The following is a 19,196-nucleotide window of genomic DNA, read 5'->3' as shown; positions in this document are numbered from 1 at the left end:
AAAGTGAATTTACTACAATGAATAGCTGACCAATTTTTAAACCCAGACCATTTTGAGGTCATCAGATTTGTTTCTATATGTCTGTTGTTACACGAGTTTCAGGGAACAGAGCATATCCATAAATGCCTGAGGTGCTTTGAGACTCAAAGGTAGCCTTTTGCTGGACAAGTCTGGAGAGAAGATAATTAAGCCATGTAAAGCTGAGACCATAGTAGTTTCTCCTGGATCTTTAAATGTTTTATTTCTTTTTGAGCAATCCTTAATTTCTTGGTTTCATTATTAAAAGGGTCTTCTTTAGATTAAGGTGATCTAGCTCCCCAAAACTAAGTAGCATCATCTAAAGAAGATGAACTTGAGTCAAGAAATAATGGGTTTCTCCTGTTGAAGTTAAGGATTACTCAGAAGATCCTATTTTCTTACTCAGAAGCCATTCTTCACAAAATTATCACATGTTTTTGCTATGTATTTTAAATACCACAAATTTTGCAAAGTGCTACTATAGTAGCAGTGACCCACAGCTTCATTTTGTGAGCTCACAGTCAAAACCATGGAGAGAAGCCGTGGGGTTGAATGCATGACCTCATACTCCCAAGTTCTAAACTTGACCCCAACCAGATATATGCAAAATGATGTCAAAAATGAAGTTTGTACCTGAGGCCTAAATACACTCTTTTCTTTCCTTTTCTTTTCTTTTCTCTTCTCTTCTCTTCTCTTCTCTTCTCTTCTCTTCTCTTCTCTTCTCTTCTCTTCTTTCTCTTCTCTTCTCTTCTCTTCTCTTCTCTTCTCTTCTCTTCTCTTCTTTCTCTTCTTCTTCTTTCTCTTCTCTTCTTTCCCCACTCAGCCATTTAAATGCTTTTTCCGGAAAAGTCTGTGAAGTCTTCTACAGTGAGGGCTTGCTTATGCCCAGAGAGCAATATATCAAACTCTTGCTGACACCTTATGGAAGTGACATATTTGTAAGAAACTCTTTTACTCTTTATTCATGCTGAATCACATCTCAGAGACTATGGGTGGGATAGTTTCTTTCTCATTCAATGGAAAAGATGCTGACTTTGGGTTGGTTACTAGTCTCCTTTAATGGCCTAGAAGAGGAAAAACAGGTACTCACTGGCGGCTCCTTTCTTCTGTGTAATGAATCTCTCTATGGCTGAGGTGGGCCATCAGAAGGAGCTCACACAAAGTTTTAGGCCTTTTGCAGAGCAACCAAATCTGTGCAAAGAACCAGAGAAGCAATAGCCCTCAATATGTGACCAGGAAAATATGCTGAGAAATAGAGTTTTCTGACTAAGCCATACCAAGTTCTCTAATATGATTCACTTGAGTGGTAGAACAAAACTTTATCTTTTCTAAGTACCTAGACAAATGATAGGCAGTTGTATGTGGCTCTTAATATTTCTTTCCCTTTGTCCAGACATAAACATATTGGAGAAGTTTCCTTGGAAAAATGGAAGGGGCATTTAGGAGTATGTGTAGCCCCTACCCTGCTGAGCCAAAGAATGAAAAATTAGACTCCTCAGAAATAGGAAGCACACTGCCTACCTTACATTGGCTTTCTTTTGTTCTACCAACATGGAAGCTGCCTTCTAAAGCAAAATAATTGGCAAACAGAGTGCACAACTTCTCCCCAATATAATCTTTGATACCCAACTCATGGGTGGATACTTTATCCTATTTGATTTTTTGAAAACTGTATTGTCAAACATGATAGAACATCAAAAGCACCCTATAAATACCCCATAGGCCTAGATTAGAATCATGTGGAACTCCAAATACCATTAAACTTTAAAGAGCAACCTTCCCAGTTATTTGTTCTGGAAGCCTGACATTAGTGCTTCACCAGTTCAGCCTGAACAGAAAGTTGTGCCTTGCCAAAGCCATGGATATCAAGCTTGAATAAGATGGCCCTGGAGCATGGGGAAAGAAGACCATCCATAACTTTGAGAGAGACTGATGCGCTTAAAACAATGGAGTAGGAGGCAGAAAGGAATTGAAATTTTATATTACAGTCTTGAGTATCTAATTATTTATTATTATTATTACTATTATTATTATTAATTATTTGAAGCATCTAATTACTGAGTTGACTTGCTTGCAGAGGGATTGTCATTCTTCAAGGCACTGTGCTCTGGAGGCTTTTGAAGGAAAAGAAGGAAACCAGCTTCTAGTGAGTATAGCCATTTGACAAGCCTTCAACATCAACTTTTCCTGTAATCCCCATGATAATTTTATGAAGTTCATTAGAAGCACTCGTAACATATCTTCACTTACCAGACACTGAAATGACTGATGTTCTTCCTTCTCTCCATATGCCAACGAATGTCTGTAGCCAGCTGGGAGGCTGTTCTGTATGCTCACTGGCTTCTGCTCTCACCGTGTGAGTTGTTTGCTTGCCAAACACCAGTTGCATCAGTTTACAAACCAGTTACAACTATAATTAGGTAATCTAATGAAATAGTTAACATATCAATGAAAAAGAGTGAAAATGAAAGAAAGCTGCTGTTTCTATGAAAACTAAGTTGAGTAATCTAAAACGACTCAGTTTAAAGGCAAGCCAACTAAAACAAAACAAAACAAAAATTGTAATTAGATTTGTCACAGGCCAGACAACTGTAAAAAACTAAAAAATAAATAGAGTGGAGATAATGTGAGTGGGAATAAGGATCTGGAATGATTGTGCACTTAAACTAAACTGTAAGATTTCAGTCCATTTAAAAACAAAGATACAAGATAGTTGACAATTCATCATATATGTTGCTTTTGCAAGAAAGGAAGGACTCTAACTTTAATCAGAAAAATGCCTTAATCCTGCACCAAAATATTGGGTAATAAATGCACTTTTCTGTGTTTTAAAAAATATTGCAGGTAAATACCTATTCCTCCTTAAAACTCCACTCTTGAGCTGAGGTTTTTTGTTTGTTTTTTGTTTTTTTGTTTTTTTGTTTTGTTTGTTTTTAATTAACCAACCACGTACTGGCCCTAATTGTGTCAGACATGAGGGCTTCCACTAAATTCTGAGCCCCATTTTATAAATGAGGAAACTAAGGATCAGAAAAAATAAGTCAATTTCTCAAAAAGCCATAGCTGGTTAATGGCAGAGCCAGACTTGGCTTTTTGCTGTGTCTAAAATGGAATTAGTTAATTCTGTGGTTACAACTTTCAAATCCCATTTATTCTGTCCTTGTCATTGCAGTCCTTGTCTGAAGCAGCTCAGAGGCTTGCAGGCTTCTTACAGCCCAGGACTGAGGTCACAGGGACTTCACTCAAGTGCCTGAGGGAGTTCAGCACAGATCTCCCTCAGGGGTTCTCCTGATCCCAGAGTCCTGGAATCTGCCTTTCTCCCCAGCCTAACCAGGCTACCTTCTTTGGGCAGAATTGCTGAGCTCTTGTTGGATCTCTGCTTCCTCATGCCCTGTAGCTGGTAGATTAATCTCACCTCCCCTCGAAATGTGACCTGGAATCCTTGCCTGGATCTGGTGCTTCCAACTTCCACTTGTCTTAGAGGGCAGTTTAGGTACCCATCATTTCATCTCATCCGGATGGTTCCTTGTGACCAATTTGCTCTAGTTTCAAGGAGATCATGTTTTCCTATATCCTTTTTTTTTTTTTTCATGGTTTCCTATATCCTGATAAGAAACCAAAGTAGAAATTTTAAAGTTTCTTTTAATTTCAAAGTTATGCTTTTAATCTGAATCTTTCGAATATTAGTCCCATCTCTAAATATTTTTATAGCCTTCATCTTAATCTTGTCTGTTACTGGGCTCTTCAGAGAGCTTTCCATACCCTGTGAAGATGCAAAGTGATCAGCCACTAACTCTTTTTTACTCTCCTGTTGACTCTATTCTCACTGTTTTGGAATTAGGACAATTTTGTCAAAATCTAAAAGGAAGCCTTAAGCAGACCTAACTGACCTGTATTTCAGACTATTTGATTAATCTGAATTCATAGGAAAGATGAGTGAGTGTTCTCTAGAAGTCTACATGTACCACACTGAACTCTTTTCCACCAATTCACCATTCTTAGGGGAAAAATAATTGTAACTGAGCAGAACTGAGCAGCATTTTTACTTTCTTTAAAGAATAATTTTGAGTATGTTATCAAACAATGGAATGTCAAAGGTTTATTCATTTATTTTAGGGATGGCATCAATAAGCAGCTGAAACAGGAATTCATAATGGATGGCCCAGCTTAACCCTAATATTTCACTGCACCCACATTGTCATGACACAGCTGTACAGAACAGTGTGAAATCATCAGAACTAATGAGTTGTCTGTGAAAATGTTGCAGGCTAAAATCCTAATGAACTATTTAAGCTGAAAAACTTAAATATTTTCATTCCTATAGTGAGAGCTTATACAAATGAATTTATGGATATAAATATAATGAAAAAACTGGAAAATGGTAAAAGGAATCTTAAATAAAGCTTCCTCTTTCATGTTAGCTTTTGTATTTGAGTTCTTTCCAGTTTTTGAATGGATGCTTGTATTGCGATGTATTTCCCCCTTAGGACTGCTTTTGCTGCATCCCAAAGATTTTGAACGGTTGTATCTTCATTCTCAGTAGTTTCCATGAATCTTTTTAATTCTTCCGTAATTTCCTGGTTGACCCTTTCATCTTTTAGCAGGATGGTCCTTAACCTCCACGTGTTTGAGGTCCTTCCAAACTTCTTGTTGTGATTTAGTTCTAATTTCAAGGCATTATGGTCTGAGAATACGCAGGGGACGATCCCAATCTTTTGGTATCGGTTCAGACCCGATTTGTGACCCAGTATGTGGTCTATTCTGGAGAAAGTTCCATGTGCACTTGAGAAGAATGTGTATTCAGTTGAGTTTGGATGTAAAGTTCTGTAGATATCTGTGAAATCCATCTGGTCCAGTGTATCATTTAAAGCTCTCGTTTCTTTGGAGATGTTGTGCTTAGAAGACCTATCGAGGGTAGGAAGAGCTAGATTGAAGTCACCAACTATAAGTGTATTATTATCTAAGTATTTCTTCACTTTGGTTATTAATTGGTTTAAATATTTGGCAGCTCCCACATTCGGGGCATACATATTGAAGATTGTTAAGTCCTCTTGTTGAATAGATCCTTTAAGTATGATATAGTGTCCCTCTTCATCTCTCACTACAGTCTTTGGGGTAAATTTTAGTTTATCTGATATAAGGATGGCTACCCCTGCTTTCTTTTGAGGACCATTCGAATGGTAAATGGTTCTCCAACCTTTTATTTTCAGGCTGTAGGTGTCCTTCTGTCTAAAATGAGTCTCTTGTAGACAGCAAATAGATGGGTCCTGCTTTTTTATCCAGTCTGAAACCCTGCGCCTTTTGATGGGGTCATTAAGCCCGTTCACATTCAGAGTTACTATTGAGAGATAGGAGTTTAGTGTCATCATGATATCTATTCAGTCCTTGTTTTTGTGGATGTTCCACTGAACTTCTTCTTAAAGGGGAATTTTAAGAGTCCCCCTTAAAATTTCTTGCAGAGCTGGTTTGGAGGTCACATATTCTTTCAGTTCCTGCCTGTCTTGGAAGCTCTTTATCTCTCCTTCCATTTTGAATGAGAGCCTTGCTGGATAAAGTATTCTTGGTTGCATGTTCTTCTCCTTTAGGACCCTGAATATATCCTGCCAGCCCTTTCTGGCCTGCCAGGTCTCTGTGGAGAGGTCTGCTGTTACCCTAATACCCCTCCCCATAAAAGTCAGGGATTTCTTGTCTCTTGCTGCTTTAAGGATCTTCTCTTTATCTTTGGAATTTGCAAGCTTCACTATTAAATGTCGAGGTGTTGAACGGCTTTTATTGATTGTGGGGGGGGGGGTGTCTCTCTATTTCCTGGATCTGAATGCCTGTTTCCCTTCCCAGATTAGGAAAGTTTTCAGCTAGAATTTGTTCAAATACATATTCTGGCCCTCTGTCCCCTTCGGCGCCCTCGGGAACACCAATTAAACGTAGGTTTTTCTTCCTCAGGCTGTCGTTTATTTCCCTTAATCTATCTTCATGGTCTTTTAATTGTTTGTCTCTTTTTCCTCAGTTTCCCTCTTTGCCATCAACTTGTCTTCTATGTCACTCAGTCGTTCTTCAACCTTGTTAACCCTCGTCGTTAGGACTTCCAGTTTGGATTGCATCTCATTCAATTGATTTTTAATTTCTGCCTGATTAGCTCTAAATTCTGCAGTCATGAAGTCTCTTGAGTCCTTTATGCTTTTTTCTAGAGCCACCAGTAGCTGTATAATAGTGCTTCTGAATTGGCTTTCTGACATTGAATTGTAATCCAGATTTTGTAACTCTGTGGGAGAGAGGACTGTTTCTGATTCTTTCTTTTGAGGTGAGGTTTTCCTTCTAGTCATTTTGCTCAGTGCAGAGTGGCCAAAAGCAAGTTGTATTGGGAAAAGGAGAAAAAGAGAGGAGAGAAAGAAGGAAAGAAAAGAGAAAGAGAAAAAAAAAGTTAGAAAAAAAGAAAAAGAGAAAGAAAAAGAACGGGAAAAAAGGGGTGGGGGAAGCAAACAAATCGAAAAGCAAAGCAAAACAAAACAAAAAAACAAAAAACCCACAGGGGAGTATCCTCTGATTCTGTGTACTTTAAGTCCCTTGGCTTCCCCTGGAACTTGTCCGTCTAGCTGGTCTTCTGGGGGAGGGGCCTGCTGTGCTGATTCTCAGGTGTGAGCACTTGGGGGAGCTGCTGTGCCCCTGCCTGGTGCAGGGCTCAGTGGGGGTTGTTTACCCCGTGAGGCCCCAGGAGCAACAGCCCCAGTGGCGGGGCCAGCTCTGCAGCCCTGGAGTCAGCCCCCGCAGTAGCTCCAGAGCTCTCCGTCTGCAGGGCCTGGAGGCTCCGGGGCGGGGCCGCTGATCTGCTCAGCTCGGGGCAGGAGCGTCCTCGCTGTCCTGGGCCCTCCCGGCCTCTGCCTGTCCCGGGGGGAGGCCGGATCCTGGGCTGTGTCCCGGCGCCCTGTGCTCGGGGCCTGCGCTGGTGGATTCGCGCTCCCGCCCCGCAGCCCCCTCCGCGGAGCCGCCCCCGAGCCCCCCGAGCCGCTCCGGGTCCCGCCGTGCGCGCTGCAGCCCTTAGGGAGCTCGGCGCACTCTCCCGGGGCGCAGGTGCCTGTTAGTGTCCCCGGGAGCCCGAGGGCATCCCCGCCCTCCTGGGTCCTGCTCCAACTCCCCGCGAGCCCCTTTCCGCCCGGGAAGGTCGGTGCAGCTCCTGCTCCTCCGGGACGGGGCTCTCCTGTCCTGGGGACACTCGCCCCGGCCTCAGCCCGGCTCCTCCTGGGCCCCTCCCCCTTGGAGGCCTTTGTTTCTTTATTTCTTTTTCCCCGTCTTCCTACCTGATAGAAGCGCGAACTCTTCTCACTGTAGCATTCCAGGTGTTCTCTCTTTAATTCTCAGGCCGAATTCATAGATTTTCAGGATAATTTGAAGGTTTTCTAAGTAATTTGGTGGAGACAGGTGATTTGGGGACCCTCCTCTTCCGCCATCCTGCCCCTCCTCCTCCTCTTTCATGTATAGGCTGATTTGAGCTGTTATGCCTAAACTCAAACCTTTGTCTGATATCCCTCAACAAAGAAATAACTTAAGCCCATTGCCAAGAGCATTTGCTTCTACTAATTTCATATCCATGATAAATGATCTCTAGGTTCCCATGAAAATATTCTAGAACACAGAACATATTTTCATTTAGGATGAATCTGGGCTTGTAAGAGAGAAATAGAGCGAAAAAAAACTTCTCTTATATTGAGCTGTTGCACTTTGAGTCTGTTTTTCCGTTAGCCTACCCTACCTAACATGGGATGATAATAGTATAGGTTGGGACAGAAAGGCATGGGATGGTAAGCTGGATGAGGTGCGGCAGCCTAGGCAACGCTTCTGCCATTGAATGCTGTCTCCTGTTCCTCCTGGAAGTTTCATACTTCATTCCCTCCCAGCTCCAGCCAAGCTTGGGGAATCAAATTGGAAAGGCCAAAGGAGCAACAAGTTACTCTAGCTCTGGGTGACCTACCAGAAGGTTTGGATACTAAAACCATTTGGTGACCCTTTCCAAATGTTTGACTCTAGCCAAATAATAACCTGAATTAGTTTGGATCAAATTGGTATTTTCCAGCACCTTAAATGTATCATAAAAGTCAGCATTTTCATAACTCATCTACTTACCTATGGAGTTTCTAGGGACTCCTGTAGCAACAGCTACCAGGTGCTTAGAGAGGGATATGTAAATAAAGGGGCTTCACCAGAGGCTTCCAGTGTTAACCTGTGCAACAAGCACTTTGTTTTATAAGAAAATGTTTTTCTTTCCTTGCTGGTGACTGTAGAAAGAACATATGTGGGACACTTGAGTGTGGTGACAAACACCTATGGTACAGATGAGGATATTTGTATCCTAAATGCATCCTAAATACAAACCCAGAGTTAGAAAGGGGAAGGCAAAAGAAATGGACAACGATCTAAAGATTTTAGATACGTACTGTATGTCATATAGAGCACTAAAACTATAATGGTAAATCAAGATCATTAAGCACACTTAACATTTATCATAAACATATTTAGGAATCATGACCTGAAAACAACACTCTAATCAGCCTTTTCAAAAGCTTTTAAGTGCATCTATTAAGTCATGTCAGAGTTCAGATTTTCTGGTATAGCATAATAGTCTCTTAAATTACTGTCTGAGGGCAGCCTGGGTGGCTCAGTGGTTTAGCACTGCCTTCAGTCCAGAGCATGATCCTGGAGACCCAGGATCGAGTCCCATGTCAGGCTCCCTGTATGGAGCCTGCTTCTCCCTCTGCCTGTGTCTCTGTGCCTCTCTCTCTCTTTCATGAATAAATAAATCTTTTAAAAAATAAAAATAAATAAATTACAGTCTGAGACACCTTGGGAGATAATTAGAGAATTTAGTAATATTAAGTTTTTGCAAATCTTTGGGATTCTCAAATGTCATAATGAGTACAGAAGTGTAGACAATGTTTTCCTTTTTCTAAGTTAAGAACATAAAAGATGGATGCTTACTTAACCATAAACAGAAATGTCAGTCAAAATTTAATACCAACTTCCTAGGCTCATCAGATTATGCCTACAAAGGCTAGAGAGGATCAGAGATCTAAATCTAAGAACTAAGACTATAAAACTCTTTGGAAAAGAAAATAGAAGAAAGGCTTCATGACATTAGATTTGGTAATAATCTCTTCTACATGACACCAAAAGCACAGGCAACAAAAGAAAAATAAACTGGACTATCTCAAAATTTAAAATGGAGACTATCAACAGAGTGAAAAGACAACACACAGAATGGGAGAAAATGTTTTCAAGTCATACATCTAATAAAGGGTTAATATCCAGACTATATAAAGAACACTTACAACTCAACAACAACAACAACAACAAAACAGACAAATTAAAATGGACAAAGGGCTTGAATAGATATTTCTCCAAAGATATACAAATGGCAAAATATCACGAAAAGAAGCTCAACATCATTAATCATTAAAGAAATGTGTATCAAAACCACAATGAGATACCCCCTTTCATCTTCTAGGATGGTTATTATTAAAACAAAAACAAAAACCAGAAAATAAGCATTGGTAAGGATATAGAGAAATCAGAATCTTTGTGCTCATCTGGTGGGAGTATAAAATGGCACAGCTTCAATGGGAGACATGATGGCAATTCCTCAAGAAGTTAAAAATAGAATTACTATGATTCAGTAATTTCACTTCTGAGCATATACCCCAAGGAACTGAAAGCAGGGACTCAAACAGATATTTGTATACCAGTGTTCTTAGTAGTATTATTCACAATAGCCAAAAGGTGGACCAACCCAAGTGTCTGCCCATCAGTGAATGAATGGATGAAGAAAATGTGGAATACAGATACAGTGGAAGATTATTAAGCCATAAAAAGGAAGAAAATTCTGAGACATGCTACCAAATGGATGAATCTTTGGTAAGGGCATTATGCTAAATAAAAGAAGCCAGTCACAAGAAGACAAATATTCTGTGATTCCACTCATTTGAGTTTCCTAGAGCAATCAGAATCAGAGACAGAACATAGAATAGTGATTGCTGCAGGCGAAGGGGAAAGGGAAATGTGAGATTAATAAGTTTAATGGGTATCAAGTTTCAGTTTTGGAAGATGAAAAAAGTTCTTGAGATGGATGGTGGCAAGGGTCGTACAACATTGAGAGTGTACCTAACACCACTGAACTATATGGCTAAGAATGGTGAAAGTAGTAAATTGTATGTTATATATATTTTATCAAAATTCAATGAATAAAAACAAATTTTTAAAAAGGATAATGGCACATATTGTGAATCATTTAAAAAGCACATTAGCCTTAGTTACATAATAATTTAGGATTAAGGGCTTCAAGAATCTGAATTATTCAGAAAATCTGTATGTACAGAACTTTAGTCCTTTGGGAGATGAATAATCTGCTAGGAAAGTTTTTATTTCCATTAAGAAAGAATGGTTAAGAAAGTTGGTGGTAGTGATATTTTGGAGTATTTTACTCAGGTTCAAACCCTTTAACTGTCTTCCTTTTCCATAATGGTCCCTCCTCTGTCTTGCAATACCTACTACCTCCACCATGTGTACCACATATACCATGGGTCTACACTCTTTCTACAGCTAGCTGAGACAACTACAGGCATCGGACCCAAGTTAGGTCAGTGAAAGGCCTTTGCCAATGGATTTGGAATTAGGAGACAAAGACAGAGAGGATGTGATAGGCATCCTCTATAAAGGCCCTCTGCGTTCCCTGTATACTAGAATTTATGCCCTCTTTTCTTGAGTGTGGACTAAACCTAGTATCTCACTTCTACCAAATATAATAGGAAAAAGTGATGGAATGTCACCTCTGAAGTTAGGTTATAAAAAGACAGCAACTACTATCTTTGCTCTCCTCTTCTCGCTCCTTCTGATAGAAACCAGCTGACATACTGTGAGTCACTCTAAGGCAAGGCCCGTGTTGCAAGGAATTATAAGAAGTCAATAGCCAGTGTGGCCAACAATCTCTAAGGAACTGAATTTAGGAGCAAATCTCCTTCAGTGCAACCTTTCCATAAGACTGCTGCCCTAATCAACATTTCAATTGCAGCCTTGTGTGGGATTTTGAGGAGAAGGCACTCAGCTGAGCCACACCTTGTTTCCTCCCCCACAAAAACTATAGGATAATAAATGCAATAAATAAATAAATGAAGTAAGCAAGGTAATAAAAGTCACTAACTTTAAGGTAATTGGTTATACAGCAATAGATAACTGAGATAGAGGAACAGATGTCATCACTTTTGGGGAAGCAAAAATTAAAACATATAAACATGGCAGTTGAGAATGGCCACATTATGCCATGTAAATAAAGGAGCAGAAAAATAGGTTTTAAGAGAAAGACAACGATTAGGGATAGACATGAAGAGAAGCAGAGATCAGAATCTGAATGAGACCATGTGTAGGTTCCCAGTGGCCTGCCAGTTGCCCCATTCCTTCTGAGGTGTGGCTGCATGCTTGTCTTTCTTTCTGTTCTGTGAAGTCTCTGGTTATGTATAATAAGTTGCCCATATCTATTTTCTGTGGGCTGATTTTTATAAGTTGCAATCAGAATCCTAAAATCCTAGGATGTATCAAATTGTACGGTTGTATAGGATGTAGCAAGTCTCACACAAGACTGACTTTTTTTAAAGATCTTCAAGTACCTGACAATGAGTTTGGCTGTTTAAGGAGGCTCTTGGCCTGAGAGGCACCTGGATATTCTAAGCCACTTGACTTTGGGTCAGAAGAAATTGAGTCAACTTCAAGAGTAACTAGCTCTCAACCTACTGCTCTAATCAATGACCAACCATGGCAACATTTATGGTATTAGGTGGTTTGGATAATATTTGTGCAGAATTTAGAGATCCCAGCTGAAAGCTGTTTGAAATAGACAATGTTGCTGTTGATACAGAACAAATTGTTGCCCTTTCTTGCAAAGAACACAGTGATATTTTTGGAGCTCTCTTATTATGTTACATGATGCAAATACATATCCAGAGGAGGCATATTTTAATTCTTAGTAACAGAGTAACTACATAAAATGTACTATCCTTTTCTCCTAATCCAGTTAAATCTTTTTGTTTTCTGTTTTATTTATTTTTTTTTTAAACATTTTTTTTTTTTTTTTTTTTTTTTATTTATGATAGTCATACAGAGAGAGAGAGAGAGAGAGGCAGAGACACAACAGGCAGAGGGAGAAGCAGGCTCCATGCACCGGGAGCCTGATGTGGGATTCGATCCCGGGTCTCCAGGATCGCGCCCTGGGCCAAAGGCAGGCGCCAAACCGCTGCGCCACCCAGGGATTCCCTGTTTTCTGTTTTAAAGTCACGTCACTGTCTAATCACTATCCTAACAAAATTCAAAGCAGTTTATGTATTACAAACTTGACAATAAAATAGAGACTTAAAAGCAATAAACATCTTTGAAACAATTCATCAAGTCCCAAAAAGGTGCCAGAATGAGTTTTGGAATGATAAGTTTGAATTTAAAAATCAAAATTTGTTCTCAGCCTGGGACTTAAAATGTCAAAAATACACTTTTATAGCCCAGTTGTAAACCTTGAAAAATAGCCCAGACCTCCAAGAAAATACAGATGTAGTGCAGTGGTTCTTCTACACTGCTCATACCCCATTTTGGTTCTGTGCATGTGTGTGAATTATCTGGATTTCTGCCTTATGACTTATTTTCACATGTTGAGCATTCTTTCTTTCTTGGAAAGATGTAGGTTTGGCATGATTTGAAACGTCATGCTGGTATACCCTGCATCTGCAGCCTCACTACAGCTGACTGCAAAAACAGTACACACATGACCTGAAGGCATCTTGACTCAATTTTAAAAAAAACATTCAACAGTTTATCAACTGTTATTAACCTTAGGCCAAACAAAGCATCCTCAAAACAGGTCCTCAGGCTCAGAGCTGTCAACCACAGGTAGAACTTTTCTTTCTTCCTGATTCAACTTTGCACTCTGCTGGTCTGGTGACCTGTCCCTTCAGGACCCATCTGCCATGTACACTTAGCTGGGTGTCACATTTGTCCGTGAGCAAGTTCTTCCTACCTTCCCAGATGATTCTATATGCATCATTAGTGTTACTGAGTTCTGGATGCCAGGATCATGACTGCAATTGTCAATTGGTTTTCCCATTTTTGGGTAACTCTTTTGAATGATAGGATATTCTGACATTTACGATGTCAGTAAAATTGAGAATATCTGATGAGAATACTGAATAAACTATATGCAGTTTACCATGTTGTTTACTTGGAAAAATATGTATTCATCAGGTAGATGTATATTCCTCAACAACACCTGCTGGCCTCTCCTGGCTTTTGCATTCTGTCCTCTCTCTTCAGGGATGGCTCTTCCTCCAGATACCCAGCTCACTCCTTTCTCTTCTTCAGGTCTCTGCTCAGATGTTGCCTCTCACAGAGGTTTTCCTTGACTGTCCTGTACCAAATAGCACTCCTGCCACTCTGCCACACACACCCCCTCTCCCTTGTCCTGCTTTATCATTCTCCATGGCATTCACCACCCTCTGACATGCTACCATCTGTCTTCCTCCACTGGAGTCTGAATGTCAACACGGCAGAAACTGCAGTATAGAATAGAACCTGACCTGCAGTTGCTTCTCAGTAAATATCTGTTGCATGAATAAATTATATATAAATAACAAAAAATCAACACAATGTTTCAATTAATTGGGGCTATAAGGCCTGATGAAGCTTGATTCATCTTATCTTACTCTTTGGGATTTTTGTTTCTACATCACTGGTTCATCTTTCCTGCATACTTCTTCCTGTCACACTGCTTTGTATCAAGTTCTTCCCTCCTATCATGTCTGAAACACTGCTTTGCAGAAAAAGCTTACTCTCTCTGTGGCAGCTACTCAAAGTGGTCATTAGAGGTCAAGTTTTGATCAACTCTATACCTCTAATTATTTCCATTACTGTTGGTTTCTATACAACTCTCTGCAGTGTAAGAACCAGAAATGTCCTCCCTTCTCAAAACTGCACTTAGCAAAAGTGGCAGCAGAGATTATCTAAAGTGGCTTTCTTCTATGCTCTGTTTTATTATGTATGGTTTGGGCTTCACCCCAGACCCATACACTTCCTTGGTGTTTCTTGGAGTCATGGAGCTTGGTTGCTGCTGCTCTTTCTTCTATGGATCCAGGACCCTGAGACACATCCTTAGTGCTGTGTGGGTGACTCATCGTACACCCAGGCCACGTAAGCACCCGAGTACTCCTCTGTTGCTACAAAGTGCATATGGGTGTGGATCCAAAAACTAAAGGGTATTATAGTATTAATATACTACAGAGGCAAGTTTCAACCAACTGGACTTAGAAACCCCTGGAGAAATTGGTGAGACAGGGAGCAGTGTCATGTATTCTTTCCAGAGCTTGCTATGGCACTAAACAATCAATTCATCATGAGGCCAAGCATCTCAGAAACACGGTCCCTTCTTCTTGCTCACACTCCTTCCTTCCTCACTCCACTTCTTCCTAACTCTTGTTTTCCTAGGATTAACTCTTCAATAAAGTGTGATCACATAAGTTTTGGTTTAGGCTTTATTTTCCAGAAAATTCAGGCAACTGGTATACACACATATATATATACATATATGCATATATATGCAAACACATATAATATATATATACACATACACATATATATATGCCTGCCTCTAGCTTTTAAAGGACAGAAAGTAACTTTTAGGTTGAAAGCTACAAAAAAAAAAAAAAAAAAAGAGTAAAGCAAAAAAAAGCAAAGACAAAACAATAACCAAAACTGTTTTGTTGCCTGGAAGTTATTATCACTGTTATTTCCTATGTCATAAAATAAGAAATTTTCCCTACAAAGAGTGGCTTGATTTTGCTATTTAATTATTTGCTCTCCAAAGATGTGTGGGCTTTAAAAACACTTGAAAACATACAAGGTTCATGCATATACATCATTTGATTTCCTCCTGAGTTGGGAGGACAGGCACTGTTGGTTATGTTACATAGGGTAAATTTACCTCCTCCCATACCACCTAAGAATCCTTTGGCAATAAAGCACCCCTAAACTAATAATGAAAGGGTAACAATGATTTTTGTGGTGTGGGTAGAGAAGGTCAATGAGATCTGTGGGTCAGTGAAGCATGGTGGGCGCCTCAGATCAGACGACTTTTGACAATTAAGATTTTAGCTTAAGTGTATTTCTGCTTCTAGTGAAAGCCACATTGTTTGTTGGTTCTCTACTATTACGTCATTCAGATTTGTTTTGCAAAATATGGATACTTTATGATATTAGTACAGTAAAGAGCTTTTCTTAAAAATTAACTTAGAAATGTCAATATGGGAGTGCCTGAGTGGCTTAGTCAGTTAAGTACCAGCCTTCCACTCAGGTCATGATCTCAAGGTCCTGGGATCAAGTACTGCATTGGGCTCCCTGCTCAGCGGGGCGTCTGCTTCTCCCTCTGTGACTACTCTCTCTCTCAAATAAATAAATATTTTTTTCAAAAAATAAAGAAATGTCAATAAAAACAATTTATACAGAGCTTAGCACCACAAAATGAAAAGGGATCAAATATTTACTTAATGAAATCAAGAATCTAGAAGTGATCGCAACCATGACCTTTTGCAAACTGCATGTTTATATTTAGTTATGTGTTCTGCTGAAAATTAGTGCAGGGGCAAGTAACCTACTACTCTGAAGAGTGGCATCTCTGTTGGTCATTTGGAAGTTGGAACATATTTCCCATGGGAAGGACATCCTACATGGTGATTAAATTTCCAAACCTATTCCTAAATGCCTATTTAACCCATAATGAAGTTGAATACTACTTCTGAAAAGAACTTGCCTTTACACCAGAAGAGAAACAATGGGTCCCCAGTGAGTTTGGGTTAACCGTGAAATAAATAATTGGCAATTGATCTGTGGGCAGATCAATCCCCATAAAAATCATTAAATAGAAATTCTGGAGCCAGCTGACATTTGCCTTCAACCCTGCTCCTCGGGAGCATCACTGTTCAAGGTGCTATGTCAAAAGTGCTGCTCTGCTGTTTATGCTGCATTTCCTCTTTCAGTGGTTTTACTGCAGGTACATGGACTTAAGGACCCACCTAGAGACATGAGGGAAGCTGCCCTTCTGATCTGGTCATTTCCATGGCCTCACTGAGCAGTGCAGATTGATGTAGGCAAAGCTGTCAGGATCAATTGCAATGATTGGCCCTTCCATTGCCTGGCTTATTCACTCACTCTGTCTAGACTCCAATTCCTGGAGTCTTTAGTGACTCATTTTTCAACAAAATGCAAGTAATTTCACTTTGTTTTGCCTTAAGCACTATATAACCTAATATTTAATGTGCACTGAGTAATACTATGTGTACCCCAGCAAAAAGCAGTCTGCAGATACCCCAGAATAGCATATCACTTGGACTTTGATCATAATTACACATTAACCCTTTTATTGAAATCTTGGTCTTGTGAAAATATGCATCCTAGCACCCTACTCAAAGCTACAGCATTGACCTGAATACCTTCAATAATGCCTTTTTTATCTCATACTTGGTCTACAATGTCTTAAAATGCCATAACCTCTCTTTAGATGAGTTTGAAGTAGAGCTGTTTGTTCCTCTCAAAACACGTCTTAAAAGACTAGAAGAGTCAAACCAGAATGGGTGATTGTTCAGGGTGCCTTGAAATGGTCAGCATGCAGAGCCAGCTGCAAAATGCTGGGGGTTGTTCTAAAAGCAGCCAACTATGAGCCTACAGACACAGCATCATGGAACTTGACTATGTCATGCTTTCAAAACAAACATATGTAGGTATAGGGCCAAAACCCTTGTTTGAGATTCCATATCTCTAGGGCTCTTGGAAGAAAAGTCTAACCTTTTTCTGCCTCTAGATTATCAGAGAGCTGGAGTCAGAGGCAGAATGCAATCTGGTGGAGTCAGTTTGCTGAGCCTAGTGCAGTGGTGGGATTACATATCCCTACAACGTTAACCATTCTCCAGCAAGAATGGTCCCTTACCTTCATTGCAGAACATTGTTCCACAGTCTAAAAAGATGTAATGTCAAAATCATTTCCTGAGATAATGCTTTCCTCCAAGACAGTTATTTCTGCTAATCCTATATGATCATTTGAGACATGTGTGCCCTGCCCTGGAGTTGACCTTTTCACATACATGTTCCCTGTTACCTAACCAGAATTTTCTTAATGTTTTTCTCATAAACCAATCTTTTCAATATATTTTTTTCTTTCAAGTTCCTCATTTCTATTCATTTATGACTCTTCTTAAACTCATTATTTCAGTGCATGTTTGTTGAGAGTCCATTATAAGATAGATATATCCTTTTATTCATCATATATATGTGTGTATATATCTATATTTACATATATTTGTATATTACATCTTTTGGGCCAAAGCATGGCAATAAAGAGGGCAAAGTCCATGTTCTCATGCAGCTTACAGACAAAGGAAATGATATTAGCTACAATCGCCAACTGCTAAAACTTTTATACCCATCACCTCCTTGAGTTCTCATGTCAGTTTTATAAGGCAGGCAGTATCCTTATTTTACAGATGAGAAGAGTGAAGCTCTGAAAGACATGCCCAACGCCCCCCAGCAAACAGAACTGAATCCTGAACTGCTTCTGCATCCAGCACACTGCTTCCAGTTACCAACATCTAAGGGGACAGCCCTGCATTACCTTCCCTCTATTATCCACACTCCTACACGCATGTGGGCCTTCTCTTCTTCTGCTAACAATCAACACATCTCAACTGCTTTTCTTTATTGTCTCTGGGTCTTCTCAGCAGGTCCCATTCATACCAAACAGCTACTGTATCTATATTCATGTTACTCTCACCGCATGATTACCAAATGGGAAAACATCTGTAACATTATGGGTTTCCTTCCTCTTTTAATTATGGGTTTAGCAATCAGTGGAACTTTAATATTTAATAGCTAAGCCAAACACTTAATGGTTACAAAGTGCTGTTACACATTTGATGTAAAATCAGAGTGAAAGTGAACTCTAAACCAATCAACTCTGTGCACCTGACACATGGGCAGGCCAGGGGCGGGAAGAAAGAATGCATTTAAACCCATTACCGATGACCTGCATAACCAACCCATACCTCTGCTCTGGTCCCTGCTTTACTTTTTGTTCGTGAATTATACAGGCAATTTAAATCATGAAGAAAAGCAAGGCCTTCCATTGTCAATACCCTTCCACACACCCATGATGCAGATAAGTTGATAAAGAGGCTGCTAATTATATTAACATTTTGTAATGTATGATTCAGTGTTGTTCACCATGAAAATCCACCTCCTTTTCTTAGAATATTTACCTTCTTTTCTGATTGTGCTTTGCCTCAGGGAAGTTTTGGAGGACGGCCAATACTGCTGTCCTGTGATAGGTGACAGATTTCAGGAATTATCAGAGTATATCACTAAGTGATCTTTTTTTACATTAAAATGAAATACCAGGACTGCCTAATAGATGACAACTTGAAACTGAGGGGGAACAATTTCTATTCATAATAAATTATCAGAAAGATCCCTGCCTATGAATATTTACAGAGGGTCACTGAGAGTAGCTTGACGTTGCCAAAGCTCTTTTAAAATGAGCCACCAAAGGCTGATTGGGTTCAGATTTTGCTGGTGCCATAACCATGGATGAGGGAGATTTCAAGATTTCTGGTTAGGCCTTGGAAGGTTACTCAAGGGTAAAGAAGATGGTAGAACCAAAATAACCCACACTTTCTCAAAAGACAATGTCAAATACAAATGATGACAAACCCTAGGTTTCATGTGAGGGAAGAAAAGAGATCAGAAGCTACAAGGTTGGAGACCCAAGGCAGCTTCAGATGAAGAGTTGAAATCAAAGATAAAAATAGTGCTTTGGGGCACTTTTTAAAAAAGATTTTATTTATTTATTTGAGAGCGAGAGAACGAGTGTAGAGAGGGACACAGGGAGAGGAAGAAGCAGACTCCTCACTGAGCGGGGATCCTGATGCAGGGCTTGATCTCAAGACCCTGGGATCATGACCTGAAGCAAAGGCAGATGCTTAATAGACTGAACCACTCACTCAGGTGACCTGGGGGGCATATTTTTACACACTGCTGGGATAATTGTGCAAAGCCCTATAGCTCCACTTTGGCAAAACAATGGAATTTATTTACTTCTCACTAGGTGCCAGAGGACTTGG

The 19,196-nt window shown here is 39.9% G+C and overlaps 1 long non-coding RNA gene across 1 annotated transcript; it reads left to right on the top strand.

The window, feature by feature from the left end:
- The first annotated feature begins 757 nt into the window (after nt 1-757).
- On the top strand, nt 758-18,245 carry LOC140616403 (uncharacterized). Its single transcript, XR_012016898.1, has 3 exons — nt 758-956; nt 2,096-2,164; nt 17,565-18,245. It is a non-coding gene; the product is annotated as an uncharacterized lncRNA (long non-coding RNA).
- The last annotated feature ends 951 nt before the right edge of the window (nt 18,246-19,196 follow it).

This window comes from Canis lupus, chromosome 24 (assembly GCF_048164855.1).
Source record: "Canis lupus baileyi chromosome 24, mCanLup2.hap1, whole genome shotgun sequence".
Classification (NCBI taxonomy): domain Eukaryota; kingdom Metazoa; phylum Chordata; class Mammalia; order Carnivora; family Canidae; genus Canis; species Canis lupus.
The sequence above is the reverse complement of the archived record's forward strand: the minus strand, read 5'-3'. Positions and strand labels throughout refer to the sequence as shown.